General features: G+C 46.6%; 1 long non-coding RNA gene across 1 annotated transcript in view; it reads left to right on the top strand.

Annotated features, from left to right (window-relative positions):
• LOC311588221 overlaps positions 1 to 23,837 on the top strand; it is a 44,381-nt gene extending 20,544 nt beyond the window's left edge. The window contains exons 2-3 of the long non-coding RNA XR_014776112.1: positions 9,439 to 9,527; positions 23,691 to 23,837. This is a non-coding gene — a long non-coding RNA (uncharacterized lncRNA). The remainder of the gene's footprint in view (positions 1 to 9,438; positions 9,528 to 23,690) is intronic.
• Positions 23,838 to 24,058: the final 221 nt, after the last annotated feature.

Here is a 24,058-nt window from a genome sequence, read left to right as displayed (position 1 = left end):
TCATCTCCATTAATTTGGGAGGAAACCACCACTCCACGGAAGCATCATTAACTCAGAGCTTCTGGCTCCGGGCTGAGCTGCTCTGCTTACAGAGAATCCCGTCGTTGTGATCTGGCTCGAGATACTTGGTGGTACTGGTAGGTAGAGTGTAGCACCAAATACTTTAGGTTTTGGAATCACATGTACCTTGGATAGAATCCCCAACTATTCTTGTCCTAAGATTATGGCTCTGAATCTTACCCACCTGAGCGCTGGCTTCTTCATCAGCAGGGTGAACTATCTGCCTCTTAGGCCTCTTGGGTTAAGTGGAGATGCCTAGCATAAGGCCTGGCCATTTGCTGTAGGAGTTCAGTAGCGATTATGTCTTAGTTCAGAACCAAAATTGTCGCTTTTCTTTATTGTTCGAGAGTTTTAGAATAACTGGCAAACCTACATTGATTTTTTTTTTTTGAAATTTTTGAAAATACTACTTGTATTCAGACATGAGAACGTTTCCTTGCTCAGTACGCTTTGTGGATAAGCGACCCGCTTCTCTCAGGTTGTTCTGCTTAGAGAAACTCATGATCAGTCAGCAACTTGGGGCTGTGCAACACAGCCAGGCAGAGCGCATTTGTCCGTTAACGTGCAGCACAGCTCTCACCAAGGGCAGTAGCTCAGTGAGTCCTCTGCACGTAGCTCAGATTTCTGGCATCCTTTAAAGACTTGCTACTGGCCCTTGTTTTATAAACAAGATCGTGAGAAAAAAATGAAGGTGCTAAATATTTAAGAGGAGAAGAGTAGACTTAAGTTTCCACACTGTTTATAAGTCAGGCCTGGGGCCTGGAGAGGTGGCTCAGAGATTAAGGGCACTGACTGCTCTTCCAGAGGTGCTGAGTTCAATTCCCAGCAACCATGTAATGTGATGTGATGTCCTCTTCCGATCTGCAGGTCTACATGCAGGGAGAACACTGTATACATAACAATAAATAAATAAATCTTAAAAAAATAAAAGTCAGGTTTGAGCTGTGCTTGTGCTAAAGTAAGCCCTTGTGACGTAATGAGACTGGCACTGATACAAAATTGTCTCCGAGTGAAGAGTCCAGCATGAGGTTATCTTGCCAGTTAACGTCTACTGTGTGTTTGTTCAGGCTTTGCCATTTTAATAAGCCAAGCAGTTAAAGCTTTCAGGATTCTCACCCAATACAGTCTTTATTCTAGAGTTAAAGAAAGACATCCGTTGAGAATTATTTTTAAAAATAATGTTTTCTAACTTCCTGCTTTATTTAATTACTATCTCTGAAGCCATGGTTGCATTTACTTTTTTATTTTTTATTTTTCAAGACAGGGTTTCTCTGTGTAGCCTTGGCTGTCCTGGACTCTTTTGTAGACCAGGCTGGCCTCAAACTCACAGAGATCCACCTGCCTCTGTCTCCCAAGTACTGGCATTAAAGGCGTGGGCCACCATGCCCAGCTGCATTTACTTTTAAAAAATTTATTATTTAAATTAATGTGTGTGTGGGTGTTTTGCCTGCTGCACCCCGGTGACCAAAGAGTCCAGAAGAGGGCATTGGATCCTCTGAAGCTGGAGTTGCCGACAGTTGTGAGCTGCCATGTGTGTGCTGGGAATTGAACCTGCCCTTGAGCAGCGAGTCAACTTAGCATTGACGTAGAGCATGGGCTGTGCATGTAGGGAAGAGCTTCCTGGGCTGCTGACCGACATCCTTGGTTCTGTTCCGGGAACTTGGACCTGTTACAGGGTTCCCCCACCTCCTCTCCTGCATCTTGGTAGGATGGAAATAAGATGGGAAATTCTCCTTTATGCAGTACATACACATCCATAACTCGGAATGTGAGTATAAACGAGGGCATGTATATTCCTCATGTCAGACATGGGTACCGGAAGCATCAGTGATGAATTGATACGGCTTGTATGTTCCTGTACATGTCCAGTATTCAGGGATATGGCTTGTATGTTCCTGTACATGTCTAGTATTCAGGGATCAATGCATCTTGTGACTGCTGCAGACTGAATGTAGGACGTTGTAAAATGCTGTGTTCTACCTCACTGGTCAATAAGAACAACTGTTTCTCTAGAATGCCATGCTTGCTGTATGATTTCTTGACTGGAAGTCAAAGTGGACACTTGGGGACAGAAGTGGAGGTAACAGTGAGGAAAGTTGATAATGGTGATGAGAGAATGGAAGAATAAAACCAATACTGACTTGACTATTAATGGATGGCTCCAAAGGACTGGAGAGAATGTTTTATGACCTCATGATAGCAACCCAGCAGGCGGCTGTGTGATGCTCACGTGAAGTCATGTGGCTCCAGCCCCTCGAAACAGGCAGGGGTGGTGCATGCAGGAACACGGAGCTGTGCCAGGGCTCTTGTGTCTTGTTGGCTGGCTGGCTGATGGAGTCAGTGCAGTGATTAGCTTTCCTTAGTGTTTGCCTTAGCTGTTAACACCCCTACCTGAGGCCAAGCGTGGCTCTCTGTTCATGGTGTGAAGACCCCTTTCTGACGTCCGCTGTCCCAGCGTCGTTTACTGCAGAAACAGAATGCCAACTTGGCATAAGTAAATCCTGCAAGTGCCCGGGTGAGTCTGTGCCCTGTCTGCTCCCTTGCACATAGGCGCGCTTGGCATGAGGTGGGCTGGCCAGTGACCTCAGTGATGGTAACCTTGGCCCTTTTACCCTCTGCCAGTGAGTGACCTCAGTGATGGTAACCTGCCAGCTGTAGGGAGGGAATATTCCTTTGGGGATGTGCGGCTCTGCCCCAGGGTTTTGTGTCATTAACAGTCCTTGTCCTTATGAAATATTGGTCTCTAGCATGGAGATGGGAGGTAGGGGAGTAGGAGGGAGCCAAGCATTCAGGGGGTTTAAATACAGGTTTGAAGAAAAACATAAGACAAATTGGAACTGGACAGAAAACTCCGAATCTCTGTGGGGAGGAAAGGGAAGAGGGAAATGATGTAATCATATTATAATCTTGATGATGATGATGATGTAATCACATTACAACCTTGATGATGATGATGATGATGATGAAGATGAAGATGAAGAAACCAACGATGACCCCCAAAATCAGGAACCTAGCAGCCTGACTTCAGTGTTGATAAGTTGTGTGGTCTTATACAAGTCATGCTGCCAGTTAGAGTGAATATAATCATTGTGGGCCAGCTTTCATAGGGAAGGCTCAAAAGTGAGGTGAGACCTAAAATGCTGAAAAACATGGGGCAGAAATGTATGGTTAGGCTAAGTTTTCATATGAAGTATATTTTCTTCCTTTAAACAACCCTGCCCCAGTCGTCTGGTAGTAAGAGGTGGACACAGCTTTTGCTTCAACTCCTGGTGCTGTGGCAGGCTTCCTTTTGTCCCTTGTCCTTACCTGGGCTGGGGTCTGGGTGGATCCCAGGCAGCCTCCTGTGCAAGGCGGTGCAGGGCCCCTGAGCCCCGCTGCAGCCCCTCCTCTGGCTGCTCTCTTGGGGGCACAGAAATTACTACCATGTCATCAGTATCAGCCCCAGCCAAGCATTGTGCCTGTCAGTAAGGGTTTGGACTGGTGTTGGAAGCTCAGTGCTTACGTAAGGTAGAGCTTGACAAGTAGCTTAGCAGGGTGGGTCTGTTGGGGTGTGAGGTGACGTGGGCAGTGCCCGCTTGGGCTCCCCTTGTGCTAGTGGTAGTGGCAGTTCGTGTTGCGGTGTGCGCATTGCTGGTTTTGTTTGGTCTTGCTAGACTGATGGGTGGCCTTGCTGTACTCCTATGGTTATTGACTAGCTTGGGCTGGTGTTCAGAAAGTGATCTGAGCTGACTGTCGAGCAGTTTTTAATTGAGCAGCCACCTAAAAAGTGCCTTTCAAATTTCAGCCTTCATAAGACGTTTGAGGGAACCTGTGGTGTCCCGAGCACAACTTAGAAAGTAACTCTGTAAGCCTAGTTTGGGCTCACCAGATGCTCTAAGGTGGCACCAAGTGGAGCTGTGCTGTGTCCATTAGAGTGTCCTAGGATTGTCTAACTCATGGAAAGGAAACAAACACAAGTGTGGTGTGTGGCAAGACACTTCATCTGCAGGGTCAGACGATTTGGACCCTGTGGCCACATGGAGGGGAAGATCACAACCCCTTTGTTAATTATTAAACAGCAGCTCTGTAGCTTCCTGGAAGCTCACACGATACTTAGTGATGCTTAGGCCTGATGGTGGTGTAGTGGGGCTTAGGTTCTGTATTTATGAAATGGCTGACCCCCTAAATTGAGTAATTTTTCCTCAAGCATGAATTACTGCATGATCAGAATATTAATTCTGTCTGTATGTATATGCAGTGGCTCCCAAGACACTTAATTTATGTCGCATTTACAAAACTGGTGGGTTATCATCACAAAGGCACACAAGCAGGTGAAGCATAGAAAATATCTGCCCAGAGCCTCCCAGGAAACACGAGAGTGGAGGACAAATGGAGGGGCTCCGCCTCCTGCTGACACTTCCCAAATCCCTGTGAGGTGTTAGACATGGCTGCAGGTTAGGACTTTCCAGTTGTTTTAGTTGCTTTTCTTGTCACATGACAAACCCCCGGCAGAGGCAATTTAAGGGAGGAAAGATTTGTGTGGATCACAATTTCAGAGAGTTTAGTCCTTCATAGCATGGCAGAGAGGCTCCATGGAGGGCGTGTGGTCAAGCTCCTCACATGGTAGCCAGGCCAGGAAGCGGAGAGCTAGACACAGTCAGTGGCAGATACAGCCTTCCAAGGCTTCCTCATAGTGGCCTACATCCCCAGATTGGCAGTGTCCCCCAGACAGTCAAACCAGCAAGGGACCAAGTCTTGAGAGCAGGAGCCTGTGGGAGATGGTCCAGATTCAACCCACAACAGAGCTCTCTTGCCAGGAGATAAAGCCACTCTGCTTTGGTCAAGAAGGAGGCAGTTCCTGGCATTTCCAGAAACCAGTTGTGTTCAGCAAATTTCTGAAACTGTCTGCCAGTTTATGGTATGACTGAGCAAGGCCAGTGTCTCGTACAGAGATAATCATGCAGAAGCTCCTACCCCAGCCCAGAATGAGTTGTGTCTGCAGGCGTGAGCACAGGTCTGATTTCCTGCCTCCTGGTGAGTGAAGAGCTTGTGGGTTCTAGTCACCTGATAGATCTCTAGGCTGGGTGTCCTGCGGGGCCTAGAGATAGGGAAGCCTAATGATTTGGCCTTGGCACACAGCCAAAGTGGTGGTGTGCTGGTGTGTGTGTGTGTTTGTGTGTATGTGTACTGGCTTCCTAGGAGGCCTCCCTCAACCTGGACAGCTTTCATAATCTTTGATCTACATTATGAGGCTGGAGCTCTCCAATGCCAGGAGGTGGAAGATGCTACCAGCCTGTGACCACGATGTTTGTAGTGGGGAGATAAGTAGCTCATTGTTCTATGTTCAGAGACTGAGCAGACTCAAGTTGCCATGGTGACAGGTTTTGTATAAAAACACCCATCTTCGAACCTCTTAGAGGGATACTGGCAGTCTGATTGTTGGTATGTGAAATGGCTGATCTGCTAGGCAGTTTACTGTGTTGGTTAGAAATAAGAGACAGCATAGAACCAGAAGCTCAAGTTTTCCTTAGATGAGAAGGAACACTTGTAGCACTGTGACTCTTCTGTCATAAAAAAAGGCCGCAGATGCTTCTCCGATGCATGTGTGTGCCTCCCAGGAAGACTTGGATGGTCTTCTCTTGTGTGAACCCTAGAGCCTTTGGAGTTCTTACTTGGTCTTTTGAACATGCCTGTACCCGTGCACCTACCTGCCTGTCTGTGTTAGACGAGTGCCTCTTGCACAGTTCAACCCAGGAATCCCCAGCTGTGCCGTCTCATTGTGACTCACGTCTGCCAAGGATGAAAGAGGAGTTTCCTGGCAGGAAGCTTGGTGCTGTGCAGAGAGAAGTGACTATTGTTAGAAGAAAAGCTGTTGAAGAACCAGAATTTTAAAAAGTCCTATCAGGAAGAGCTGGACCAGAAATGGTCTGCAGTGCTGCCTAGACTTCCGGGAAGTAAGTCAGGACAAGAAATGGAAAAAGGTCAAATGAGAACCGTTGTCACTGAGGACTGGCTGCAGAGTTAGGAAAGAGGCAGGGCCGGTTGGGCTTAGAAGCCACTGGAAACTCTCGCTCACTCCACACAGCGCCACGCCACGCCACCCGCTTACCCCACCTTGGCCTCATTCTCCTGCAATAGGAAGGTCTGACACACTCCTCGGGGCAGATGCTCTCTGGCTGTTTGAGGGTAGGACCTCGAAGTGTGGGAGAGATTTGCTCCCTAATTTCCCGAGGAGGTAGGATGTGGTGGTTAAGGGCAGGCTGGCAACCAGGCTGGCAGACGCTTGGACCTCAGGAAAATAGGTTATTACAAAAGCGTTACCTGATCATAACGAGGGAGCACTCAGGGTTTCCATTACTACACACTGAGACCTGAGTTCAGTGTGTACAAAGAACTTTCCTACCCTACCAGGCCCAGTGTATAGACTGTGGGCTCAACCATTGCCGGCAACTGGGATCTTAAGGGCTGGTCAGTCAGCAACCTTAGGCTTTGCGTGCCATTTAAATAAGGGCCAGGTCTGCACAAAGGGTTTTGGGTGCACAAATATTGTCCTGTTGGAGGGTTCCTGAATTTAGGTCCTGATCTTTGGGGGGGGAAAAATCACTCCAACCAGGATTTCTACATACTCAAAACATGTTAACCAAAAATTTCCAGGGTTAACATTTTGTTCCTTCCTTCCTTCCTTCCTTCCTTCCTTCCTTCCTTCCTTCCTTCCTTCCTTCCTTCTTTTCTTGCTTCCTTTCTTTTTAAAGATTCTATTTTATTTTATGTGCATTGGTGTTTTACCTGCATGTATGTCTGTGTGAGGATGCCAGATGCCCTGGAGCTGGAGTTACAGACAGTAGCGAGCCACCGTGTGGGTGCTGGGAACTGAACCTGGGTCTTCTGGAAGAGCAGCAGTGCTCTTAACTCGTGAGCCATGTCTCCAGCCTCGAGTTCTATAAAATATATGGAAATTTCTCCAACCCCTTAGCATTTCCTGTATAGGAGTCGCCAGGTGTGTAATGTTGTTAGTCATCTGTGTGGTTATTTGTGCTTTTGTTACACAAAATGTGTGTCATGCTGTGTATGTTCTGTAACCCCAAGAGATGTGGACGCTGGGACCGATTTATAGAGGTTAGGTAGCTCACCTAAGCTGAGCATTGGATGGAGCTCATCACTGGCAGTAAAACACTTTCTAATTGTCAGGAAGTAAACCTGAAAAGAAATCTTTTCAGTTGATGAAATTGTTGTCTTCTACCTCATCTGCACCTGTCTGATTTCAAATCGTGTGGTCCCCTGCCCCGCGCCATCGCACACAAGTGCTTACTACCTCTAATTTGTAAAGGCAAATTAAAACACAAGTAAGAGACAACTGCCATGTGTAAGTATTTAAAAAGCGTGGCAATAATAATAATACTAACAGTTGGTGTTTATTGGCTACAATGGCGTACATTTTTGGGTGACACTGCGAACAGGCATGTGGATGAGAGGGAGTAGTGTTTGCCAACATTGAAGTGATTCATTCCTTCCTTCCTTCCTTGCTTCCTTCCTTCCTTTTTCTTTCTTACTTTTCTGCCCCTCGAGGCCTTCCAAATTGAATTACTAAATGCATTAAGAATTATGTATTATTTGAAACCTCTTTAAAGAGGCAGTGTGCCAGCAACTCTTGCTTAGTGTTTAGGGTAAACCACACTGTCTAGCAGAACTGGGCGGGGCAGGAAAAGGTACCTTCCAGGAGTGCTAGTATTTCCACACAGTTTCGCTTGGGACCAAGCACGGCTTAACAACATCCATGTGCTTTGCCGAGGGTGCATAGATGTAAGGAGAATTTGGCTCCACACTGGCAGCTCACCGATGCTGACTGGCCGTGCTGCTGAGATTCCTGAATCCTGCACAGACAGCATAGTCCTGAAGAGTGAGTGAGTGAAGAAAGTGCGGGTGGCAAGAGTGGCCACGTTTTAACTAGTGATGTCTTTCTTACAGCTGCTGTCCCCAGATTTTTTGTCCTAAATTGTTCATGCCTCTTAGAGCAAGTTGATTTCTGAAGTTCTGTTAATTTTTTTTTTTTTTGTAGAAAGATGTGCAGTCACAGATAATTTGGAACTCAGTAGCACTCACCACAAGGTCCTTAGCATTTTTATTAGTGACTGGCTGGAAGCTGTGGTTCAGATATATCTGGGAGAGACAACTGCTGATAGTCAAAATCCAGAAAACAGCCTGGAAGCTGATACAATTTTAATAGCTACATAGTGTGAATCTACACTTAAAAGAAAAATCTAAAATGGGGATGCCTTGGTTTGCATAAAACGTGAGGAGGTTTGTAGTTAAGCACAAGCCAAGTGTGCAGTGTCGCTAGTGGGAGGTTAACCAGCTGGGGTTAGCAGGCTACTGCCAGTTAGTGCCCAAGTGAGCAGTTAATGGCCTTTGTGCTCCTGGCTGGAGCTGCCGCATCTGGAGTCTTTGCTCTCTTGTCTAAAGGGAAGTGTTGCCCACGCCATGTGTTGGCAGTGCGGGAGTGTGGATGTGATGCTGACCAGGCCGGCATCCTTGTGCTCCTGTGGGCATGGTCTGAAGAGGGGGAGCTTTGGGAGGTTAAGGGGAGCCTGTGTGTGTGCCAAGCCTAAGGAGCAGGCTTATCGGGTTGGATGGTATGAATAGTCTTCACCAGAGTGTGGGACATGAGCGCTGAGCCCAGGAGGGCAGCAGACTCATCCAAGTGTGGGGTGTACCTTTGACACGTGCAACCCTCAGCACGCAGGAGGTAGGTCTGGGAGGGCCATGAGTCCAGAACCAGTTTGTAGAGCAAGACCCTGTCTAAACCAAACCGGACCAACCAACTCACCATCCTGGAAAATATTTGGATCTTGATCTTAGCCACTGGCTCTGGTCTCACCTTCAGCAACAAGGTGCTGTGATTTAGTAGAGTAGCCCTGAGGTGCTTATTGGTGTCATAGAAAGGAATGTCCAGCCGCCCGTCCCCGAGGACTGCTGAAGAGGCTCTGGAAAGTCTTATGAAGGTGGTGTGTCCTGTTCCTGCCTGGACTGTGGAGTCTTGTTTTGTTTTTGTTTTTGGAGACAGACTTTCTCTGTGTAGCCTTGGCTGGCCTGGACTCACTTTGTAGACCAGGCTGGCCTCAAACTCACAGAGATCTGCCTGCCTCTGCTTCCCTTGTGCTGGGATTAAAGGTGTGTGCCAGCACGCCTGGCTTGGACTGTGGAGTCTTTATTAGCTTTGATTTTACGTGAGTGGATTAAATAGCAGTGATTATTATGTGCAGTAAAATCACTGCAGTTTTTTTTTTTTAATGTGAAAGCTGAGACTTGCTTGGCAGATATTTTGCTTTTTTGTGGAGGAAATCATAAATCAGGATTGAAGGTGAATGCTGTTTTGACTCAGCTCTTTCCCTTTCTCTGCAGAGGAACAATCACTTGGCGCCGAAACAGCTCAGGGATTGATGATACAGAATTAAACTCTTGTTAGTGAGCGTGAACATCTACAGACTCAGGTAATTTTAAGAAATAATTGGGGGGGGGGGCGGTAAGAGCTCCTGCTTTATGCTTATTTGCCTGATCTGATTGGCGAGCGTATCTTCATTTTAAAGCTAGTCTTTACATAGGATTCTAGCTCCGTTTTTACATCAGGTGTTATATGTTATGGGCATGTAAATGTGTGTTTACACTTTCATATGTAGAAAAAGCAGTTGCTTGTCAGTGTTAAAGTTAGAATTTGGAACTTAATTGTGAAGCTTAAGTAGAATTATGAATAATGAGTACAGAATATTTTGGAGTTAGCAACTTGCTTAGTGGCTAAAGCTGCTCCCTAACGACATCTGTTGCTATTGGGGTAAAACATTTTCTTGGCATAACATGCTGGTTTTGAGCAATCTTTTTTTGTGGTTGATAGGCTAATTTTAAGATCTACTGGAGAAACAAAAGCTTCAGTGTAGGCTTTTGATTTCTCACACTCTTAACTTTAAGTTGATTTCTGACACACATGTAAATGGCTGAAAGCATTTCCTTTAGCCACCCAGAGCAACAAAGACCAGCGGCACCCGTTTCTGTATGGTAATGAAACATGTAAGTATTACAAACTGAGCTGCCCAGCGTGGGGCTTGGAGCGTCTCTCCTGTTCCCTGCCCATGATAGTATTTGCTGGCATAGAGTGGAAAACTGGCCTTGCAGTGTCATCATACAGCCACTGTCACGGTAGCAGCCAGAAAGGGTTGAAAGACCAAATCCTAGCTGTGTAGACTCTGTTGTAGAGACTTGGTAGATGGTTGGGTTATGGGAATTGGGAATTGCAAATGGGGTTCTGTTCTGTCTTTTATTGTTCCTTGTTCTGCGGCGTGTTGTCCTTCCATACTGAGGGCAGGAAGCAGCTCTTCTAACTCTGGATTCGCAGGGCCGACAGAATGACCTGACAAACCTCCTCACCTTCATGCTTTGGTTTTCAAACAAGACTTATAAGAATGCTGTGGAGCTAAAACATTTGCTGGGATTATGTGTATTTGGAGGGTGAGGGAAAGACTGAGAATCCTAACTCAGTGAAAGCTGCTCTATCCAGCCCAACCCGTGTCCTCTAATGGGGCTTACTGTATGCTCCTCTGGTTTGGATTTTATTTCTTTGGTTTCAGAATCTGAAATTGTGTTGAGTCTTCTTATGTGAAAAATCCCTCATGACTGGCTTCATATATACTTTAGGAAAAGAAATCTCTTCATTGCTCGCTCTATCTATCTATCTGTCTGTCTATCTATCTATCCATCCATCCATCCATCCATCTATCATCTATCTTTCTACCTACCTACCTACTTACTTACATATCTACCTATTTAGGTTTTTTGAGGTAAGGTTTCTCTGTGTAGCCCTGGCTCACTTGGTAGACCAGGCTGGCCTTGAATTCAGAGATCTGCCTTCATTTGCCTCCTAAGTGCCGGTATTAAAGGTGTCTGCTGCCACCACCACCCAGTGTTTGATTTATTTTTAAATTAATGAATGATAAACTTATTTTCTCTAGTATATATTCTTTTTTGTATCAAATTAAAAGTTTTGGGAGTAACAGCACAGTAACAGTATTTACTTTGACAGAAGGAGAGGGAAAAGTCTGAAAGGTTAAAAGGGGGTTAACAGACACAGGACTATAGGATGATATTTGTCACAGATGTTTACCAGGCACGTCTACGGCTTTAAAACTCTGCCTTTTGTTGGGTGTGTTGGCTCACACCGTTAATCCCAGCAGAGCCAGGTGGAGCTCTGTGAGCTTGAGGCTAGCCTGGTCTACAGAGTGAGTCCAGGACAGCCAAGGCTGCACAGAGAAATCCTGTCTCAAAAAACAAAAACTCCAAACAAAAAGCCATCTGCCCTTTGTGTATCGGTGTCTGTATCAGTGCTGTTTTTATCTTTGAGCTAGATAGGGAAGCAGCCAGCCTTGTCAGTGTGGCATGAGCGTTTCGTCTACTTAAGCGCTACCTGAGTTGCTGGAGACTTTAGATTAGAAATGAGTGATTTGGATTTATTAGGGACAAACATATAATTACTGGGACATGAGCTGCCTTCCTGTTCCTTTCCCCAGGAGAATTCTCACTGTCTGAGAGATCTAAATAGAGCCTCCAGCTGGGTGTGTTTGAGTGTAAGCCGGCTGGGTTGTTTGCGCCGCGTCATTTGTAAACGCTTTGTTAGCATGCTCACGCTGTTTCTCACACTCTTTGCTTTTCCTAAGATCTCTGCTCTTCTGGAAGTGTTTGGTTCTTGGAAAATGCAGTTTTTAAGTAAGTAAGGCGTCTTGCTGTTAGATCATATGATCAAGATGGAGAGAGCTACTCTTCATCTACCCTCTTCCCATGGGGGCAGCAGTATAGGGAAGTGATTTTGTGTGTGTGTGTGTGTGTGTGTGTGTGTAGGCTGATGTTGGAGGTGTTCCTCAGTCACTCTCCACCTTGGGTTTTTTGTTGTTGTTGTTGTTGTTTTGTTTTTTGTTTTTGGATACAGAGTCTTTGACTGAACTTGGCTAGACTGGCTGGCTGGGAGGTCCCAGGGTTCTTCTTTGTCCCCTTTCTGGGCCTGAGATGGCAGGTGCACACTGCTGTCCTGGGCTTATGCAGGTGCACGCTGCTGTCCTGGGTTTTATGCAGGTGCATACTGCCGTCCTGGGCTTTATGCAGGCACCGTGAATCTGAACTCTGGTCCTCACACTGACACAGTAAGCACTTTGAGCCATGTCTTCCGCTCTATTCATAATGTTTTCTAAGTGTTAGTAAATATATTAAAAAAAATCTCATCGATGGCAAATTTTGATGACAATTATAATGGCTTACTTTATTAATTAGAAATACCCTTTAGCTAAGATTTCCTCATGTTTCCTGAGGCCTGAGGGGTGCAATGGCCCAGGAGAGAGAAGTTAACTGAGTAACACGGTTCAGAGCCCTCTGCTGTTTTACAGTTGGATCATAGGGATACCTATGGTATTAGAAAACCTAATTATAGTTATGCCTCATGGCGTAATTATAAGCTTCTCCTTCCAGACACGAAAATTAAATAGTGAAGTTTTGTACACATACGTAGCATCAGTGTGAGCAACCCTGCGATTTCCCAACATGAAAAAGAGGTGTAAGTGGGCTAAGTTGACATTCTCTAGCAAGGACACAGACTAGGAGATGGTAAAGTGGTTTATTCCTCCCCCTCAAAACCAAACACTATAATTGCCATTTAAACCAGAACCTCAAAAGTCAGTGGCTAAGGCTTCCCGTAGTGACAAAACACACAGTGTGTGTTGTGCTCTTACTTTGTGCAGAGGGGTGCCAAAGGCGAGCTTCACACACTTGACTGTTTCATAGACTGACATTCAGAACTTTGTCCTCCTGTGACATATATTACATTTCAATCAAAACCAAGTTTTTTCCCCCTTTACTTTTAAGTAGTGCTCAGTAATCTTTTATTTTAGAGTTAAGTGCTTATCAGACATGGGAGCTGTGGCCTGTCTGTCGTTCCAGGGCTCAGGAGGTGGAGGTCATCATCCTCAGTCACATTATGAGTTCAAGGCCAGCCTGAGCCACGTGAGGCCCGGCCTCAAGAACCAAAGTAAAAATAAAAGAAAGAAAGAAAGAAAAATAGTTGGCTGGTTGGTGAGGACCTGACTGGAGCCTTGACAGAGTGATTGCCCAAGACAGTGTGAGTCTACCCTGGAATGGAGAAATAAGCTAAGCCTATCTGTTTTATTTTGATGCTCTCGGGAAGTCTGTCAATGTTGTTTCCTTTTGAGACAAGGCTCATTGCTGACCTGGAACTCCCGACAGTCCGGGAGTGCAGACATAAACTACTGTGTCCTGAAGGGACTTGTACTTTGTTAAGGCAGAGTTGCTGAGCACAGACGGAGGCCAGGGATGGGCCCAGAGGCGTGTGGCTTGCATCCCACACACAGTGCTAGTGTCCAGTTAGAGAAGGCCTGGCAGTCAGGGCTTTTGTGATGATGCCGCTGTGTATGGTCTTCCCAGGCCAGCTAATGTGGCTCCCGGCCTTCTATTTTAAGATGAGTAGGTTGAGGTGGTGAGGGGTTGGAAGCTGGAAGGGTGGAGCTTCAGTCTGAATCTGTCCTGGATGGTCCTCCAGGTCTGCACACGGGGCCACTGTACCCGAACCTTGCTGCCACCCTGTGCACCATTCCTTTTAGACAAGTGAGTAAACCTGGGAGGTGGAGGTGTTTACAAGTAACCCTGACACCACGAAGAGAGAGTCACTGGTAATTTTGGCACGTTCAGAAAAAAGCTTTAGCCTTGCCTGTTAATTTTGAGTTTCAAGGCCGTGAGTTAAACTGAGGGTGGGGTGGGGGAGACAGAGGACTGTGCAGGGCTGGTGACGTGGTTAGTTTATGTACTAATGTAGTAGAAACTAGGGGAGGGAAGAAAAGGAGTCTGGGGAGAGGACCCACATTCCTCCAGGAATGGCAGAGGGTCTTCAGAGAAAACCAAGCTTGTAGTTTTTCTAGCAGGAGACTTGATCCTTCTGCCTGCCTTACAGTCTCCTCCTCCTCCTCTTCAGCACATTTTGTTTATTCTCTGACGTGTCCACCTCATTCCCGAGTCCCACTTCCTCCACCCACCGTACCCCCCTCACCTTCATTCAGTGTCTTTTTTAACCAGTGCAGTGGGGCTGATGCTGCCTGTGGGGGCCAACTGATCTTGTTGGCTTGATCTTGAGCAGTAGCCACAATTGCTGTGAGTTCATAAGTGCAATACCACATCCTGTCAGCAACTGCACAGAGCTCCTCCTGTCCTCCAGCTCTTTATTTATTTATTTATTTATTTATTTATTTATTTTGGTTTTTCGAGACAGGGTCTCTCTGTGTTAGCCTTGCCTGTCCTGGACTCACTTTGTAGACCAGGCTGGCCTCGAACTCACAGCGATCCGCCTGCCTTTGCCTCCCGAGTGCTGGGATTAAAGGCGTGCGCCACCACCGCCCAGCTGTCCTCCAGCTCTTAATGGTCTTTTCTTTCTCCTCTTCCGTGGTGTTCCCTGAGCCTTGAATGGTGATAGAGTTGCCCCATGTAGGCCTGAGCACTCCTGCCTCACAGCCTTGAACTCAATGGAGTTTCCCAAGCGTTTATGTCAGGCTTACCTTTGGTTTGCCTATTGGTAGTAAAAGTCATTCAGGAAATTAAAAAATAATACATCTATTAATTCTTGGAGATTTTATATAGGTATATAATCTACTTTGATAATATTAACCCCTTCCTTATTCCTCCTTGTAACTACTCTAGTTCACACCCCCAGCTCTGCCTCCCAACTTTCTTTTTTGAGGGTTTTATTTTAAATCATATGTATTTGCTTGTGTCTTTGTGAGTGTGTGCTACATGTGTGTGGGTGCCTGTGGATGCCAGAGGCGTTGGATTCCCAGGAGCCAGAGCTGGACGTGCTCGTGAGCTGCCTCAAAAGGTGCTGGGGATCGGATTCAGGTCCTCTTGCAGTTGTTACGCCGCCTCGCTGGTCCTCCTCCTCCTCCTCCTCTAATAGCCGTGGGTTCAGAGCGTGCTGCCCATGTGCTCAGGTGTGGGGCCATTCTCTGGACTGTGAGGGGCACACTAGGGGGCCACACTCTTAGAGAATACTGAAGCTGCCTCCCCCAGAAGTCACCAGCCATCAACAGATCACAATACCAGTCCCATGCTGGGGTGTTGATTGACTTGATTGTGTGCAGGCAGCCCCAGCTGCTGTGAGTCCACGAGCAGGGGTAGTTTTGTCCTGTCTAGAGGACACTGTTTCTCTAGTTCCTGATCACTGGCTCTTAAAACCTTTCTTCGACATCTTTAACAATGGTCCTGAGTCTTAGGGGGTGTGACGTAATGCCCCGTTTGTGGCTGAGTGCTCCACGCTGTGTTCTCTGGATTTCAGTCTGTTGTGGATTTTCATGTTAAGCATCATTCACTGCACAGAGAAACTTGCCTGATGAGTCCTGAGAGCAATCCTGAGCTGTGTGGACACAGAGATACAGCTTTGGAGGCCGTTGGATGTTATATGTGTTTAGCAAAATGATAATAGGACATTTACCCCTAGGGCCTCAGAGCTCCCAGCCAGGGCTTCTGTCCAGCCTAACAGTACTAGGGACACATTTCCTACTTAAATCCAACCAGGAAGCAAGCATGTGGTTACCCCATAATATTCATTGTGCTCAGGGGTGTAACTTTCCATACTGGTCATTACTGTAGTTCACAGGGTTCACAAACTGATTTTGGTCTCCCCCTACCCCACAACAGCCTATAGAGTGCCTTCTGGGACTGTGAAAGCTAGCCAGCAGGGAGGACACTTTCTGGTTATTTAAGGCACAGTGGCAACATCCTGCATTGTTTGGTGAGTCTTTGGAGTGTCCTTGGTCAACTGGAGGTGACCCCACACCTGGGGTCTTTTATTTGGCAACGTATGAATTTTGGTAGGAACATTACTTGCTATATGGGGTAGCTCCAATTAAAAAAATTTCTTATGTGGAAGAGTGGTGTGTGTGTGTGTTTTATAAAATAGTAGGTTTCCATATGGCTTTTCCAGACATCCTTAGGGCTTGTTTTTTCCTCCCATCCTTCCCACTTAGGCCCTCCCCACTGTTCCCCTTTCCCTTTCATACTACCTGTGTTGTACTCCCTCCCCCCACTTAAGGCCTGCCCCCCACTTAAGGCTTGCCAGCCTTCTTCACATCAGTGGCCCCTTGATAGCTTCCTAGATTCAACAGGTACTCCGAATTAAACACATGGATCTGAAGAGTCAACACGAAGTAAGAGCCATACATGAGTAAGAAGTGCAACATCTGCCCGTCTGGGTTACGTCACTCTTGCTCACAGCTGAATAGAGTTCCACTGTGTGTGGGCAGCGCATTTTCACTATCCATTCGTCAGCAGCTGAGTGTCTAGGCTGGTGTGAGTAGAGCAGCCGTGAACATGGATGAACACGTGTCTCTGCAGTAGGGCGTGGAGTATCTTGGGCAAGGCCCAGAAGTGGTATGCTTGGGTCAGATGGTAGATCTGTTTCTAGTTTTCTGAGGAACTCCACACTTATTTCCATAGTGACCTGCCTCACTCCTACCAGCAATTGGCGAAGGCTCCTGTTCCCCAGAGCCTCACTGACATTTGTTGTCTTTTGTTTTCTTCTTCTTGTTGTTGTTCTTCTTTCTTTCTTTTTTTTTTTTTCCAGACAGGGTTTCTCTGTGTAGCCTTGGCTGTCCTGGACTTGCTGTGTAGACCAGGCTAGCCTCGAACTCACAGCGATCCACTTGCCTCTGCCTCCCGAGTGCTGGGATTAAAGGCATGTGCTACCATGCTGGGCTTCTCTTTCGTTTTCTTAATCTTAACTATTTCTCCTGGGTAAGAGGAAAACTAAAAGTAGTTTTAAATGTATGTTTCCCATATGACTAAGTTTGGTGAATGCTTTAGAGAGTATTTCTTAGCCATTGTATTTCTTCTTTTGAGAACTCACTGTTAATTTGCATATCTGTGCTGGGTGGCGGCGGCACATGCCTTTAATCCCAGCACTCCGGAGGCAGAGGCTGGAGGATGTGAGTTAGAGGCCAGCCTGGTCTACAGAGTCAGTTCTAGGACAGCCAGGGCTACACAGAGAAACCCTGCCTTGAAAAACAAAAGTTTTACAGCTGTTGTGTTGTTTTCTTGGTGTTCAGTGTTTTGAGTGCTGCCCTTCCTCTTCCCCTCCCACCTTTTCTATTGTGTAAACACAAGTTGCACACCAGTTCTGTTCTTTCCCAGGCGTACAGTGTTCATATACACTGGGAGTTTTTGCTGGTTTATTAAAGTGTTGTCACGTACTCTAACAGATTGTTTTCTGCAGCTCTTAATGTGTAGGAAACGCCTTTCTGTAACTTACATGCAGCTCAGTGTGTAAGTGGCTCCACCGTGGGCTGTGGGGCTCTTTGATGTCAGGCCGTCCCTAGTCGCTCAGCGAGTCACTCCTGTGGACTCCTGTAAGTGTTTGTAGGTCCCAAACACTAAAATGTTGCCATCTGCTGCTGTACTGCCCTTCAGTGAAATAAATTGATTTATGGTGACCAATGGTTTGATATTCTCTGGAGGGACACCCAGGAGGCTCTGAACAGGTAGCTGGTGTAAGGACAAGATCAGGTGTGTGGGAATCAGACATGATGAGGATGCCTAAGCATTAGAACTGCCCTTTGTACCTTCGCCATTTTGTGCCCTGGGCATATGTCATCTCCTCTGCCCGAGAAGCAAGTGCACCGTTACTTCTTGTTTTCCGGAGCCTTTACAAATGGTGTTCTAGGAGGAGACTCCCTTGTTAAAATGCTTGGCATCGGATGCCTTTCAGAATTCAGAGTTCTTCAGATTTTTGGAATATTTTTATGGATTTTTGGAGTGAGCATCAAAAATGCTCATACTTTTTTTTTTTTAAAGTGTATTTGAGATTTGGGCAGGGCTGTTACATTCTTACCACAGTTTCTAGCACTGAAAAAAGTAATGTTAACTCACATTTCTTAGATTGTTAAAAAGATTTGCTTTAGTTTCATTTAAAAAACCTCACAATTTGGGAGCTTTCTTGTTTAAAAAAAAACATTTGAAAATTTGTGTGTGTGTGTGTGTTTGTGCATGGTGCATCACGGTACATGTGTGAACAGGTCAGACGATAGCTTGAAGGAGTGGTTCTCTCCTCCTCGTGGGTTCGTGGGGTTGAACGCTTAGCTTGCTGTTGAGCACTATCACCCACTGAGCCTTCCCTAAAGGCCTTAGACTCATTTTTTAAAAGTTTAATTTGAAGATCCTGAGTCCATTCTCATTACAAAGCAAATAGCAGATCCTGGAAGCTTCAAGGCCAGCATCTTAGCATGGGTGGTGTAGCCGTCTTCCTTGTCTCGGCTCACAGCCGTCAGACTCACTTGGGAGAAGTCTATGTTTAATTCGTCTTTTCTGGGCTTGTGCGCACTTGTGGGATATGTAGAGCTCAGGGTTCAGAGCCCAGGCGCGCCAGATGTAGACGCTGGTTCCTACACTCTGGTTCCTTCTGGTTCTGTGTGCACGTATATGCCGTAGCAAGCTTGCCCTTGTCTTCGCAGCTGGAGCTGGTGTAGGCGGCATTTTGTGTGTAAGTTTGATAGACTTTCTTGTGACAGTTTGAGAGTGAATCAGTAGTATGAATTAAAAACATTCTTAAGCATTCTCCTTGGGGCTGATGGGTGTGGCACACGTGTAACGTGCAAGGCCTGGCATCAAAGCAGGCAGAGCTAGAACACACCCATTGGTTCGTTTCCCAAGTACAGTTCCTTGAATTTATTTCAGCACAGTTTACCAAGTCTCATTTTGGTTTTACTTTTTTAAAATAAGGAATACAATTGAGTGTAGTTGATTTCTAGAAGTCGAACGTTAGAGACATGAAGTAAGCGAAGGCTGATGTGCACGGTCGGTGCCCCTTTGTGCTCTCAGAGGCCTCCATTTTACTCCCGTAGCCTTTGATGTGTCTGCCGTCCAGCAGTTGGCACAGGTATTATTTCTAACTTGCTGCCAGAGGGCGCTTCCTCCTTCCCGGGCCCCTCCTCCTTCCTTTTTGTCTTCGCCCTGTGGAGTTTCCTCCCTTCTCCCAGGCCACCAGTCCTGCTGACCTGCTTTCTAGGTGTCAGTAATGGCCGCTGTCCTCACCAAGGTCCTGACGAGCACCCTTTGTCTGGTTCAATGTCATGACTACCCTGTGACCTCTGCTTTCAGACTATGGGTACCGCTGGGCCAAGTGACGGATCGCTGTTGTGTCTTTTGGCAGAGGGACATACATCAGTCTTCTGATTTTTCATCCTTTGCCCTCCTACCCGCTTTCTTGAAGATGTTATTTCTTCTCCATAATTTTAAAGTCTCTTTCTACAGAACCCGCTTACTCTCTAGGGATGATACTATTTCCTTTATTTATTCAAAAGATCCAGGCCAGGGGTCACAAAGTCAAACGCCAGCAGGAGGCATTGAGATGACTAAACCAAATGAGGAAACAGACAGGGACCGTGCGTGTGTGTGTGTGTGTGTGTATGTGTGTGTGCATGTGTGTGCGCATGTGTGTGTATATGTGTTTGTGTGTGTGTGTGTGTGTGTGTGTTATCCTGTGCTCCATGGGAGCTTGAGCCTCATGTTGCTCCCTCTTCTCTTTTCTCTAAGACACTCAAGTGTGCGTTTTTCTGTGTGAAATCTGATCATGTTGAAGTCATACTGGGTAGGCCACTGAACAGATAGGCAGAGAGTCACCTCAATGCCAGACTTCCTCTTCCCTTTGCCACCTCATTTGTCTCCTTTCTTTGTCTTCAGGGTGTTCTGTGTTTTCTGTTCTGTCCCAGGGGTTTAATCCTTAGTGTGTGACTTTTCTTTTTTCTGCATAAAAACATCTCTGCCGTCCCTGTACTCCTGAACTTTCCTGATGCTGTGTGTACTTGTGCTGTTGGTCCTGGTGGCCCTTCTCAGCCTTTGGAAATGGAATCTTGCCATCATGTCTTTCCCAGCCTCCGTGTTCAACCTGTGTTCTCAGGACCCCATCTTTTCTCTGCCGTGGCCACTTGAACTTACAGGATTTTGTATGTGTTGTTTGATTGGCTGGTTGAGACAAGGTCCCCTACGGCCGTGCAGCCTTCCACAGCCTGTGTGGCTGAGGCTCCCTTTGAACTCCTGATCCTTCTGTCTCTGACTCTGAAGTGCTGCGCTTACAGGCTGTCACTGCCGTACTCAGCTATCGCCTTTACTTCTATATAATTTTGCATGTATTAGTTGTATGAGCCGGTACGTTTCACTGTGTATTTCCATAGACATGTATAATGTACTTTGTATCCTCTCTGGCTCCATCTCTTAGTCCCACACCTGCCTCTTTCCTCTCTCCCTTTACACCCCAGGAGCTCCTCACTCCTGTATCCAGCTGTTACCCTGGTAACGTGGTTTTGAGGCTCTGAGACTGGACTAGCTTGAATTTTCGTCTTTGAACATAACTTTACCACCTGTTTTTACTTGCTCACATTGCTGCATCTTAAATATTTCATCTCAAAGATTTTATCGCTATTTGCTGTACTTCTGCTGTTGGTGCCCCCGGCCCAACTCCTCCTCTTGGATTGGGGCTCACTTATCTCCCCTCCCCCACCCAGCTCCTCAGTGGCTCTTCCACCATCTCACAGTGATGTTCTTCCTTCTAAGGCTTAGCTGCTGCTGTCCATGTCTTCCTTTGAAGGCCTTCACTTACAAATTAGCTTATAGGTGGCTTTTCCTTATCTTTCCTGCCTTCTCATGTGTCCATATTACTTTGTGGAAAGTGCAGCTCTGGCCAGGCTACTCCTTGGCCTAGAAAATCCCAAAGAGCACTGTGGGTACTATTCCTTTCTTCTGTTTTCTTCCTTCCTTCCTTCCTTCTGTCTCTATTTAGGTTCTTACATCTCTTCCTCCCTTCCATCCTTTTTCCCACCCTAATCCTTTGCAACACACCAACATCAGGTAGGAGAGACAGAAGTTAGTGGGGAGAGGGGCCATTGAGATCTTTTTATACTACTTCCTGCTGACCAGGGGTGTTGAGTTCCTTGGGATAAGTCCAGTGCTTGTCTCGTCAGGATATCTCCAACTTCTTAATCTCTTTTCTTGACCACTTGATAAACCAGCAACAACAGCAGGAATAAGAACCAGCAGGAGGAACAGCCGTGCCCCCCTCTTGGGACTGGTCTTTTTATACACTCTCTAGATTCTTCAGCTGGCAGATTCATGTCCCCAGAATCACGAGGCTGATGGGCTGCCGAGGACAGTCTACAGCAGCCGTGTATCCCACCACAAGACTGATGGGCTGCCGTGGACGGTCTACAGCAGCCGTGTATCCCACCACGAGGCTGATGGGCTGCCGTGGACAGTCTGCAGCAACTGTGTATCCCACACCTGGGCTTGAAATAAAACCCTGTTTACATAAATAACATCACTGGGTTTTAAAGAAATCAAAACTCTCACTACAGCCCTGAGAGTTAGCAAAGCTTGCTGCCTTTCTTGCCACTGTGGTAAATATCTTTCTAGACTCTTCTCTCATGGTCCTTCCAGGTAGCCTGTGCTCCAGCCCACTGGAGCCGTGACTGTTGCTAAACAATTTATTTGGCACTGTGCTTCTGTTTTCTGTGTCTGATTTTCTTCTTCTTCCAGCCTTCTTTTAGCTACACGAAATCTACATTGTTTACACCGCTGCCTGGCCCAGCAGTTCCCATCTGGGTCACGGCGCCTTTGAGGGTCACATACCAGATATCCTGCATAAATGCATTTATGTTACGACTCATAGCAGTGGCAAAATGACAGCTATAAAGTAGAAGTGAAATAATTGTCTGGTTGGGGCTCAGCACGGCATGAGGGCCACACTGTCGGGAAGGCCGGCAGCTGCTGTGGCAGCCCACCACGCCACCTTCAGTGGCCTTTGGTTGTCCACTTTCGCTTCCTCAGCTCCTCAGCTCCTCATCTTTGCCTCTCCAGTTACGTCTCATTGTATTGCATTAGGTTATTTTGCATAACATTAACAACCCTGTTTTCTAAGTTGTCTTCTTAGAAAGACGCTGTGCTTTTTAAGTATTATACCCAGTAGAGAGTGCAGTGAAGTGGTACGTACTGAACGCTAGCTTTAATTGAGAATTCATGTTACTAATAATTAAAGCATAAGACCATCGAACTTTTCCTCCCTTCCAGCTCAGCAGATTAGAATTCATTAAGTGCTTCCTTCCCCCCAAATTCCATACTTGGCACATGACAAGCCACTTGGTCAGAGAAAACACTTCTGTGTCCCCACCTTGAATGCTACTTATGCATGGAAGGTCAGTCTAGAGAACAGCTGTCTCTAGACTATGGAGGATACATTACCCTGCAGCAAGGCTGGGTTTTGTTCAGCAGTGCCATGCTGGACAGAAATTGATTCAATAACATACAAATAAGTTAATGTCTTCAATTCAGCTGTTAATATTTTTGGCTTTGCCTTTTCTGTCAGTTGATAATAATTTTAGTGAGACTATAACCGTATGTGCTTCTTGGTTTTAGAAGTCAACCTACTTTTTAAAGACCTTTTTTACATATTCATGGATGTTTACATTGTTGTGTGCATGCTTTCATGTATGTGCAAGTACACATGCATGGTGTGTGCATGCTTGCATGTGTGTGTGAGTGTGTGTGTGCATACATGAGGAGACTGAAGTTGGTATCAGGGATCTTTTCCACCTTATTCACTGAGGCCTCTCAGTCAAACCCAGAGCTCACCAACGTGGCTGGTTCCCTGCATACCCAGAGCTCACCAACATGGCTGGTTACCTGGATACCCAGAGCTCACCAACGTGGCTGGTTCCCTGCATACCCAGAGCTCACCAACGTGGCTGGTTCCCTGCATACCCAGAGCTCACCAACGTGGCTGGTTACCTGGATACCCAGAGCTCACCAACGTGGCTGGTTCCCTGCATACCCAGAGCTCACCAACGTGGCTGGTTACCTGGATACCCAGAGCTCACCAACATGGCTGGTTCCCTGCATACCCAGAGCTCACCAACATGGCTGGTTACCTGGATACCCAGAGCTCACCAACATGGCTGGTTCCCTGCATACCCAGAGCTCACCAACATGGCTAGTTCTTTCCATACCCAGAGCTCACCAACATGGCTGGTTACCTGGATACCCAGAGCTCACCAACATATCTGGTTCCCTGCATACCCAGAGCTCACCAACATGGCTGGTTACCTGCATACCCAGAGCTCACCAACATGGCTGGTTCCCTGCATACCCAGAGCTCACCAACATGGCTGGTTACCTGCATACCCAGAGCTCACCAACATGGCTGTAAGAATTACAAACAGCCACCACTTTGCCTGGCATTTCCTATGGGTTCTGGAGCTCCAGACTCTGACCCTCATGACAAGTGCTGAGCCATCTCCCCAGTCCTGTTTCACAGGATAATATAGCATTCCTAAAAAGTTTAGTTTATTGTTGAAGTTGTTTAACACTGAGAAAGTTAATTTATATTGTTCTCTTATTATTCTCATGTATGTGTGCATGGTGTGCATGGTGTGTGTGTGTGTGTGTGTGTGTGTGTGTGTGTGTGTGTGTGTGTGTATGTATGCCTGTGACAGGCAGAGCATACCTTTGTGAAATTAGTTTCTTGTGGTCATATGTCCTTCTGTTCCTGATTCCTTCAAGTCATATTTCTGCTTTGGGGTCAGCTTGGCTGAATTACAGTGATAATGAGTCACCTGCTCCTGCACCTGGGCAAGCATAACTGGCTACTGCAAAGGACAAGTGGGTCACCTGCTCCTGCACCTGGGCAAGCATAACTGGCTACTGCAAAGGACAGGTGGGCCACCTGCTCCTGCACCTGGGCAAGCATAATTGGCTACTGCAAAGGACAGGTGGGCTACCTGCTCCTGCACCTGGGCAAGCATAACTGGCTACTGCAAAGGACAGGTGGGTCACCTGCTCCTGCACCTGGGCAAGCATAACTGGCTACTGCAAAGGACAGGTGGGTCACCTGCTCCTGCACCTGGGCAAGCATAACTGGCTACTGCAAAGGACAGGTGGGTCACCTGCTCCT

This window comes from Acomys minous, assembly GCF_964271855.1.
Source record: "Acomys minous genome assembly, chromosome: 17".
NCBI classification, from domain to species: domain Eukaryota; kingdom Metazoa; phylum Chordata; class Mammalia; order Rodentia; family Muridae; genus Acomys; species Acomys minous.
This window is presented reverse-complemented; position numbering and strand designations above follow the sequence as displayed.